The 10,471-nt window shown below is 39.0% G+C and overlaps 1 long non-coding RNA gene across 1 annotated transcript; it reads left to right on the top strand.

Moving 5' to 3' along the window:
- The first annotated feature begins 3,022 nt into the window (after window positions 1-3,022).
- On the top strand, window positions 3,023-8,038 carry LOC148822852 (uncharacterized). The gene is made up of 2 exons (XR_016093849.1): window positions 3,023-3,287; window positions 4,842-8,038. It is a non-coding gene; the product is annotated as an uncharacterized LOC148822852 (long non-coding RNA).
- Window positions 8,039-10,471: the final 2,433 nt, after the last annotated feature.

The following is a 10,471-nucleotide window of genomic DNA, read 5'->3' as shown; positions in this document are numbered from 1 at the left end:
TGCAACACAATTTTTGGACATTGGTATCAGGAGAGTTGTGACTCCGGGCTTTCATTTAGATTCCTTATCCACACTACACACCATCAGCACATCTTCATGTGGTATTTTAAATGGCCTCCCTGCTTTATTATTAGACTCGATGTCTAATATTCTCAGTCTCGTGTATTGTTCCCCTCCAAGGGGAAGACTGACCAGCCTCCTATCACACACGTACACACACCTTCTCTCTCAGTACACTCTCTTGACCTTTTGTTCTTCTGACACACTTTCTGTGCACTGGGCAAATGAGTATTCATTCTGACTCTCTCCACATCCCCCATCTAACTGCACTAACTCTTCACTAGGCTTAGAGTTTAAGTCAAATGTCATTTTGGCATCCAACTCTCATATCACCAGGGATAGACTTTATTTTATAGCACCCAGTTCCTTTTCACTAAAGGACACCCTAGACAACCAAAGACAACTGCTGCAATTTTGTCAAAAAAGATCCACTCCACCAGCAGCTAAGACCTCCTATCAGCCCCGTTACAACAATTCAACTCCATCCCCTGTTAGCACACGACTTCCCTATTGAGTCTGGCAAACAGGTTACCACTTCGCCTGCCTTACCAGGACCTGTGAGGCATGAAGTACTGTTTTCTGTATCTTCATAAAGGCTTCCCAACTTGCAGATCTCTGCTGACCTATTATCCAGCCCAATCCATTAGTAACAAGAATCCCCAACTATGGAACCCTCTCTTTCCTTCCTATCTAGAGCTTACTAACACAGTGAATCTCCTTTCCTCCCATCTGGTCTTATGAGCCTCCTGATTACTCAGAGGGGTGACTAATGCCACAGAAAGTCTATCCTAATGGCTTTCCTTCCTGTAGAATTTCATTCCCCCTGAGTTTTCTAGACTCAATTGGTACAGCTGTGTCTCATTTTGAAGACCTTGCCAATCTGGGCTCAAGGCCATGCCATTGAGCCTAGGTTTTGAGCCAAGATGGTGGCTTCCTCACACATCCACCTCTCCCTACATCACAGGACAGTATTGTTGCTTAGATCAGGGGTTTCCTAACCTGGCCCAGGATGGCCACAACCACTTTACATTCCAGCAGAACTTAATTACTAAATAGAAGCCTCAATTAAACTAACATGTTGCTTGGTTACAATATTTTCAAGTTTGTTTCCTACTCAAACTTTTGGTATTTTATTTTACTTATGAAATGGAATTGTTACAAATATTTGAAAACAATTAAACAGTTAAAATGAATCCTATTATTAAGTCAATTATGGCTGTGATTGTGTAATTGGGAACTTGGCAGGAACAAAACCGAACAGGTGTGTGGCCTGTCAGGACCAGAATAGGGAACTACTAGCATAGATGACACCATTATTGTTTACGAGTTTTTTGCAAAAGAAAATGAGATTAAGGTAGAACTAGCAAGCACTACAGTAGGTCATCTTACATTTTTTAAATGTAGGATGCAGTAGTTAGTTGTGCCAAACATTAAGATGACTTCATTTAATTCAGCCTTTTAAAAGTTGTCTTTCAGGTTGTTTCTCTGTCTTTAAAGAAGTGCTCTTCTCTGGTCAGATGCATCTCTGGAAGGATATTCCAGTTGTTTGGCACAAATCTCTCTTGCAAACATATATCTCATGACTCTGTCTGAACAGCAGTGGACTTGCTTTGAAACTGGATGGATTGCAGGACACTGAGTTGTTTATCAAAGTAAATTCCACAATGCTACAGGAAGCTTTTGTGTTTATTCAAAAAGAGAATATGTTTTTATCCACCTTTATGCAGTGTGTTAGCACACTGTCAACATACAATGTGTATGCCAGTTGTTGATAATATTGAGATGTATGCCTACATTTTCATTGTAGAATCAACATAAAGTTACACTTACATTAAAAATGTAAAGGAAATAATCCCAGTTGTAAGCGTTTGCAAAGTTTTTCTTCCTCTTCTAAAATTTAGTAAAATCTCAGTCTTACGAAAGAGGAATATACTCTGTGGTTCAAAAAATTCATTGGAAGTTGTACCTAATCAAGCTAAAATGGACTGAAATATGTAAATAAGGCACTAACTGCACCTGCTAACTCTCACTTTACTATTTGTGAACTCAGTACAACAGAATAAGTGTAGCTCTCTGCACCACAAGGCACACATAAGCAATTGTAACAATACAAGGCTGGGTGAAAGTGTAGTAAGCAATACGCAGGTGTTAATTAAAAACAATTACACATAAGGCTGCAAAATATGGATTCTTATCTAGCAAACCCTGTGGCAAAGAAAGGCAAAATTTGAAAGTTAACAGTTTTAAGATTCCATCTCAGTTATTGGAATGAGAAAAGGCAGGGATTTAGTCTTTTGCTCATTGCCATACAATTTATAAGAAGTAAAGAAGTAAACATGAATAACACACTGAAAAACAGAAAGAGGAAACACAGCATTTTGGTTATTGAGCTTTTTTCAGGTAAACCTTCACACCTGAAGAAGGCTCCACAGATGAAATGTTGTGTTTCTTCTATTTTTCAGCGTGGAATTAAACTGCCACAGTTCCCTACTTGACCATTTGTAAGGCTTTCTAGAGTCTGTAGTAAATAAAAATAAATAGTAAAGAAATTGCTCTGTACTTTCAGCTATAGATTTAATCAAATATCAGTTACATGATTACTGTGTCCTTACTCCTTTAAATGTTGACTGTGTGACATTTATAATTCAGTTTACAGTGTATGTACTGTACAGTTTCACTTCAATTTACACTACCAAAAATACTGCAAAATCTAAAATACTACAGCTGAGTTCAAGCAACAGTTTTTTTTGGAATATAATAAATTGACAGTTTTCCAAGAAGTATTGTTTTAGTATACTTCAAAAATTACTTTACATCCCCACTGTGGTCCACTCCATATCGATGTAAAATATTTCAAGATTTGTAGTAGAGAAAAGTATTAAAGTAAAGGATAACAGTGTTACCAGTTGTTTAAATCTGAATGATGCTTCTCAGGTTGAGTGTAATTTCATTCTTTTCTTAGAACTTGTCCCATAATTGAAGTTGAAAGGATGTTCTTCACTGCTCAGCTTCCCAGCCCCTCACCAGAAAGTGCCAGGTTGGACTTTTTGAAGAAAATTATCCTCTTTCTTTCCAAAACCCCATGAGGGCCAGAGCTTCTTTTTGTTACATTACCAGAGCAAGAACTCCAACACAGCAGCCTACCAGTCTGGTACTCTGAGGGATCAGGAGCTCCACAGGGGGACACTGGGCAAAGAAGAACTAAGGCAGGAGAATGGGCTCGTTTTGTAAGTCAGCATTTTAGTTTAATAATCTTACTAAAGAAAATAAATCGTACTCTTAACATGAAACACCATGTGGCCAATATGAAGGCTTCAGGAGTCCGGAGCGTACAGAGAAGCAACTGAGAATTCTTACCGCTGAACTTGGAATCAGTGGTGGTCTGTCACATATTACAGAGTTTGTCCACGGATATATGGTAGTCAGTTCAGTGAGTGTAGAAATAAATGTTCATTCAATGACAAAGACCTCAATGAAATTATTCTTTTCCAGAGGATGAGTATCGGGGCACCCAACAAGCACTTCCAAAATTCTGTACATATTTAAGTTTAAAATGTTGAAACTTGTGTGAGACTTTCATAAGACAACCTTGAAGCATAATTAGCTGTACGTAGTCTTAAAAAAAAAACTCATCTCCTGGGATATACTGTAGGAATCCTAATCCCAGGTATCCTTCACATCAATAAGAGTCAACAATTGCAGATTGAATAAGGCGCACTTTGAAGACAATAGGTGTATTACAAAATAAGATGCCTGGGACCAACGTACTGGTCTTCAGACTTAGTGTTGCTGTAAAAATCACATTTTTAACAAATAAACAGGTCACTTAATTAATCGTATATTCTTGAATGTGCTAGTTACAGAATCTTGAACAGAAAGTCCTATTGACATCCATGACATTGATAATGTTCTTATAGCCCACTGTAATAAATGACCTTTATTATAGTTGTTTAAATTTGAATGTTATACAGATGTAGAATTTCTACCTTCCTAGTACCGATAGCAGTAAGATGCCTGAGCTATCAGTAAAATGTTGACGACATGCTGCAGTCACAAGCACAAAACCAAATGTTCTGCTTTCGGTTTTACTTAAAACTTTGAATTTTGTTTATGTGCTGAAGTTTGCTTGTAAAAAGTGTGTTTTTTTATTGTCAGCTATAAAGTCTTCTAGCTTCTTCACTTGAATTCAGGGACATTTACCTGAAGCACATTCAGCGTCTGTTTACTGCACAAGCAGTGTAAGTACTGAGAAAAAGGTCTCACTGTGTGTTTAGAGTATTGAGTTAAAAAGTGACATTTGAGGGGCACTTTACAAAACTCGCTCCGTGAAAGATCTTCTGTATCACCTAAAGAGCCTTTGTCACTCATTGGAAACCTGTCACCTTACACTGCGATACTGCAGGGGACTGTGTGACAGGTCAGAATTAATGAGAAGAATATGACAGCGTGAAAGCTACAGAAAAAGGGTGGAATGGAGAAGCTGCTTTTGTCTCTTTCAGATAAATCCTTTCATGGCTAGGGCTCTATACCTGCTGCAGTGTCAGCTACAAAGACCCTGAAATGGGGATAAAAGAACAGCGTGTCACCGTAGCGGGGTACATGGACTACCAGTGGTCTGCTCATGCAATTGATGACCCTCTAGGCGCCTGCATGCAGGGGGAAAGATATTGAAGGATACTGGGCATATGGAGGAATAAACTCCAGGTTGGCTGTTAAAGATGAACAATAGAGAGCTCATGTATGGTGAATGTTTTTTTTTCTGTGCACCCATTTTCTTTCAGATGCAAAAACCAAGTAACACCAGAAAGGATGACTTTCCTGTCTGTCAAGCCCTTGGAGGTCAGTGGCTGGGGAGCCTCCTCTCTGTGCTCTGCTGGCCATCCTGTTCCACCAGCATCATGAAAGCCAGAGTGTTTGGCCTGAGAGACAACGCTTGGAAGGGAAGGCAGACTCGTGCTTCATCCTCACCCAGTTGAAGAGACATCCCCATCTTCTGTGCCTCTGCAGAAATACGGGAGTAAAAATATAAACTTAAAAACGTTTGTGTTGAGCTAGAGGAGTCTACTTGTGAAAACAAACTTGGGTGTTTATGTTGACATGTCATTTACATCTTCTAGATGATGTAGGGAAGCAAAAATGACACAATGTTAGGATGTATAGGTAAAGTGTAACATTTAAATCAAGGGATGTTAAGTTAAAATTACACAATGTAGTGTTAAGGCCAAGTTTAGAATATTGTGCTACACTTCTGGTTACCATATAGACTAAATAACATTGAATATAGAAAAGCTATTGCTGCTCTGGAATCAGTCCAGATGCATTTCAGGGCTTAAAGGAATATCCTACACTGACAAGCTGGAAGAATAGAACTGTTTTAGTCTTGAACAGAGAAGACTATGAGTTCACCAAGTATTAATCCTAAAAGTCACTGAGAAAGTCAGCCCAGTGGATTTCTTCAAAATAATCATTGAAAGATGAACCACAGAACACAAGTAGAAACTACATGGGCATGCATTTAAAATGCGTTTAAAATCAAGAAAAGGAGGCAGTTCTTTCTCCAAAGGGAGAACTGAGGGAGTGTGGAACAACCAACTCAGATATACAGTAAAGCTCCGCTGGCTTCCTTCAAGAAAAAAAACTGGATGAGATCCTCAGTTCAATTAACTACTAACAACCAAAAACAGTATGTAATTTAAGAGTCATCAACAATTTACTCAAAGCCCCTGTAGAGTTCTCTAATATTAAAACATCTTCAAATCTTAGTAATAAGACTGACTTTGGATGAGAGGAAACCAAACATCATTTAGTAGTCTGTAATTCAGAATCTTCAAACCTGATCTCACCAACTCAAGAAAAAAACTACATATGAGCAGCCAGCATGAAATCGTGGTAGCTAATACAACACACTTATACAGTATCTAATTTACTGTGTTCTTCTCATTAATATCACCCAATTCTCTTTTCACATCCATAAAGCTACAAGGCTACTTTTGGTACTAGAAAAACATCTATCACTGTTTAAAAAAGGGAGAAATGTCGATAGAATAGGGTGGCATGGTGGTGCAGTGGTTATCCTCGCTGAATTGCAGGACTGTAGCCATGGGTTCAGTTCCTGGGGTGCTATCTGTATGGAGTTTGTATGTTCTCGATGTGTTAATGTGGGTTTTCTCTGGGTGCTTCAGTTATCTTCCACAGTCCAAAGATGTACTTGAAGGTTCATTGGCTCCTGGGAAAATTGGCCCTGGTAAGAGTTTGTGTGTCCTGCAGTGGACTGGCATGCCATTCACCAGAGTGTGCTGTATCCTGCCTTGCGCCCGTTATTTTGCTGGGATAGGTTGTAGCTCACCCCTGACTCTGTATTAGATAAAGCAGGTAGAAGATGGATGAATGTCAATACAATTGTACTTCTGTGTAAATAAGGACATACACTGAGTGAAATAAGCTGAACAATGAAAAATGGTCATCTCACCTTTATTTTTCTTGTTAAATACTGTCTTTTAATAATGTATTTCTCAGACTGAAGTCCAGTTTCTGTGGTTTTGTAGTTGGAAAGCCATTTTTGAATTTCCAGTGTATTTGAAAGAGCTTATGCATACATATACATGCATATTCTAAGCATAATATTTTAAAAATAATCAAATGGCTCACTTTCTGAACAGAGCATATTATCATCCTCAGCAAATTGGATGAGTTGGAAATCCCCGCATTTGAATCAGTACTTCAAACATGAGACCAATTTATAATAGTCATAAAGGCCTGGGAAAAAAAAAGTGATGTCTTGTTTTTTGTTGATATAACAATTTGTCTAATGCAAGAGAGGAATGCAGATCTCCAAAGCTGGAAAATCAGAGGCTCTTTATGTTTTCGTATCTCAATTAAGTGATGAGCACAGCGAGAAGGAACATCTCTGTGGGCTTTTCGTCATTTGTGCTGTTTCCAAACACTGCATGACATTTCTGCTCGACACAGTCTACTGGCTGCCCAATCTGTGAGTAAGAGCACCAGCAGAACATCCTTAATTCTTTTTCTGTTCTAATTGCAAAATGTTTTTTTTGTGCTCCAAACCTGGCTGATGCTGGACAATATTGGTGTTCTTTTCTGGCATTAGATTCTGTAGTCTTAAACGTTTTGTATTAAGGAATCAAGATATTCCCAGAGCTGTAGTAGGGCTACCTAAAATTGCAACAAAAAAAGAGATGAAGGTGTTGCACTCTAGTTGTGAACAATTGTCTTTGAAACCCAAACAACACTTTATGGATATTCGGGGATACACAGTATGAATACATAAAATAAGAGATTAAGAAAGCTTTTGGATGATGAGAGAGAATACAACTCTTCTTGTTTTTTTTTTCCTGAATTTGTTTATCTATTTTCTGAACAATCATAGGGAGTAATTTTCACTAAAATCACTGGGTACTTATTTTTCTATTTGCATTTCATTAAAAATATATTTTCTTCTCCTAATCTACTTTCAAAAGCACGTATACATGACATTTTTTGTGAACTAAGCAAAGCTTCTTTCAAATTTGTGATTCTACCCGTCACTGATAGCTGATAGCCACTACTTAGCTGTCTGCAGATGGCAGGTTTAAGTTACTGAGTTTGAACACAGATGTGCTGCTTTGTCGGCAATAGATGATTGTGTTCAGCAGAAAAACCGGGGTCTTGCCTGGGTGTGGAGTTTAAGGTTGTTTATAAGCATTTGCACAGTCTGTCAAAGAAATGCCACAATGAGAAGTAAATGAATGTTTACGGAAAGAACCAAGAAGCTATGGTGCTTCTGACAGAATCAGAAACAACAACAAAAATAATATGAATCAATACAGAAAAATGTCTGTTAAAAAGCTAAATGAAATTTTATGACATCAAGAGACAAACTTTAGCAGAATCTTTGCTTTCTCCATGTGTGTGCAGCTCTCCTGTCACTGTTGGATGATTACTCAAATACAAATAAACCTGAAGGAATATTTTTATGGGAAATTTTGTGACAACATCTTTTTGTTTAATTTTATTATCTGAATATTTTTTATAGGAAAAAAAGGGAAAACAGCAAGAGTCATTAGAATCCGAAGGGAGATGTTGATTTTAATGGATAAATCGCGCTGTGTCTATTTTCACCAGCTGAAAACTCCACAGAGTGAGTCTATCAGCTTGGCACCTGCTCTGGAAGCTTCTTGATGAAGCAAAGGTTGTCTTCATTAAGAGCATTAATATTCATGACGCATGGTAATTTTGACACAGAAAAGGTCTCTGTAACCTTTTCTTGTGTGAGAATTTTTTACTTCTCAAGGAAATTACAGTCCAGCAATGACTTAATTAATGCCTGGTTTCTTCGGTGGAATTTGAGTAGCTGTCAGTTTGGGTCCGCGCTACCTGTCAAACAGAGAGAAGACTTGGGAGAGATGGATTGAAGGAGGGGAGGAGTGGAGGAGAACAGCAGAGGCCCCCTGTAAAGAAAAAACAGACAAGAAGCTCAGAACACCTCCCACACTCATTCTGTCAAATATCCCCCTTTTCTTTCTTTCCCTCTCCATATTTTAAGAATCAAATAAACATTATCATACAGTATGTTATGAAACTTAAAATATACATCTTAGGGGCTTTATAGTGGCACATTGGTTAACATCTTTGTCTTGCAACTCTGGGGCCTTGGGTTCAATTTGTAGGCTGCTGTCTGCTTTACGTTCTTCCTGTGTTCACCTGGGTTTCCTCTGGGTGCTCCGGTCCCACAGTCCAAAACACACTGGTAGGTTAATTGGCTTCTGGGAAAATTGGCCCTGATGTGAGTGTATCCATGTGTGTGCCCTGTAATGGACTGGCATCCCATCCTGGGGGCTTGTACCTGTTCCTTGCTGGGATAGGGTCAGCTTCCCTGCAACTCTGTATTGGAGAAAATGGATGGATAGATGTACATTTTAGGGTTTAATTTATGATTGGGCCAGTAATAATAGTTATATACCTATTGTACATAACTGGAGTATGAATGAATACACATTTTTTTCTGCTTTCATACAGTATACTGTACAAACATCAAAGTGTTTGCCAATTAACTATGATTTTTTTCTATCTAGTCACTGTATGAATATTTTGAAATTGGAAATTAAAACTAATGTAAAATCTTACATTCTTACATTAGTCTTTGCTGCACTTTATCTGGACACCAAGACCAGGTTTTCGGCGCCAACTGGGAAACTGACAAGTTCTCAGCCCTCGGTAGTAAGAAGCTGTAACGTCAGACTTCAAAATCTAAATGGGTTGCGAGCTTGTTTCAAAAACTCATTCTTCAAAGCCTTTGAATCTCGGGAAGAAAAAAAACAAGAAGGAGATATCCTTGACTGTCCTTTGATGGAGGCAGCTGAAGATTTAATGTTACAAACATAGTCAAAGGCACTATTTGCCTCGCGTAAAAACGTGCAAGGTTTCTGAACAGCACCAGGCAACTATACGCAAAAACCAAAAGCATCTCTGCAGTCATTCATTGACCGATTGTATTATAAATTTCCTGCAGGTCTTGTGAGTAAATCTTGTATCACAGATTAACTGTTCGCATTTTGTCCACTGGTCAGATGGACAGTGACACAGCTACTTACTTGACAGGTTTTGTTAAGGAATGGAACAGCTCTTCTCCAAACCTGCACACTTTCCCACCTGCCTTTTTTCCCCACCTGGACACAGAAACACAGTGGGGGAGTCAGAGTACGTGCACACACACAGGCGCACACATCTGCACACCAGCACAGGGTCTAACAGGCTGGGCGCTACATTTTTCCTAGCACCAGACAGTAAAAAATTTGAACATAAGGTAGCATTTCCTTTATCATGTCCCATAAAAATAGCAATTTGCTGGAGCCCTTGTAGCACAATATGGAAGGCGGTCTATTTTACTGATAATGTAGAGATGACAGATAGGTCTGTACTGGGAGGTTTCAGCTGCGTCTTGTTGCCGGTGTAATAAATTGCGAGGAGAGAGAGGAAGAGAGGATCGTGTCGGCTCTGCTCCTCCTCCGATAGCCATATAACACAGCCCGGCTCCGTAATTATACGCTGTGAAAATATGGGATTAATTAGACTGATACACTGAGGCAATGCAGTCTCATTAAAGGCTGAGCAGCATTTTCACAGATATTGCCACTCAAAGGAGGACGCTGCTAATGTGAGAAGACAAAGTCTTCTCTTTTAGCACTCCATGCTTATTATCTTACTTAAGGCCACTTAAACAAGCTCCCAAAGGTGCCCTGACAGAGAGGCCCTCCTGCGCACACATCCCTTTCGTTATTTCTTTACTTCGCCTGCTTCAGGAAAACATAGGGAATCTGTCTGTGCTGGAAAGGCGGATAGAAGGGGACTCTTGGTTTTGATTAGCCACTAAACACACAAAAGGGAGAGCCTTTCAAACAGATATCTATGGCTG

The sequence above is a fragment of the Atractosteus spatula genome, chromosome 12 (assembly GCF_055471065.1).
Source record: "Atractosteus spatula isolate fAtrSpa1 chromosome 12, fAtrSpa1.hap1, whole genome shotgun sequence".
Lineage (NCBI taxonomy): Eukaryota > Metazoa > Chordata > Actinopteri > Semionotiformes > Lepisosteidae > Atractosteus > Atractosteus spatula.
The sequence above is the reverse complement of the archived record's forward strand: the minus strand, read 5'-3'. Positions and strand labels throughout refer to the sequence as shown.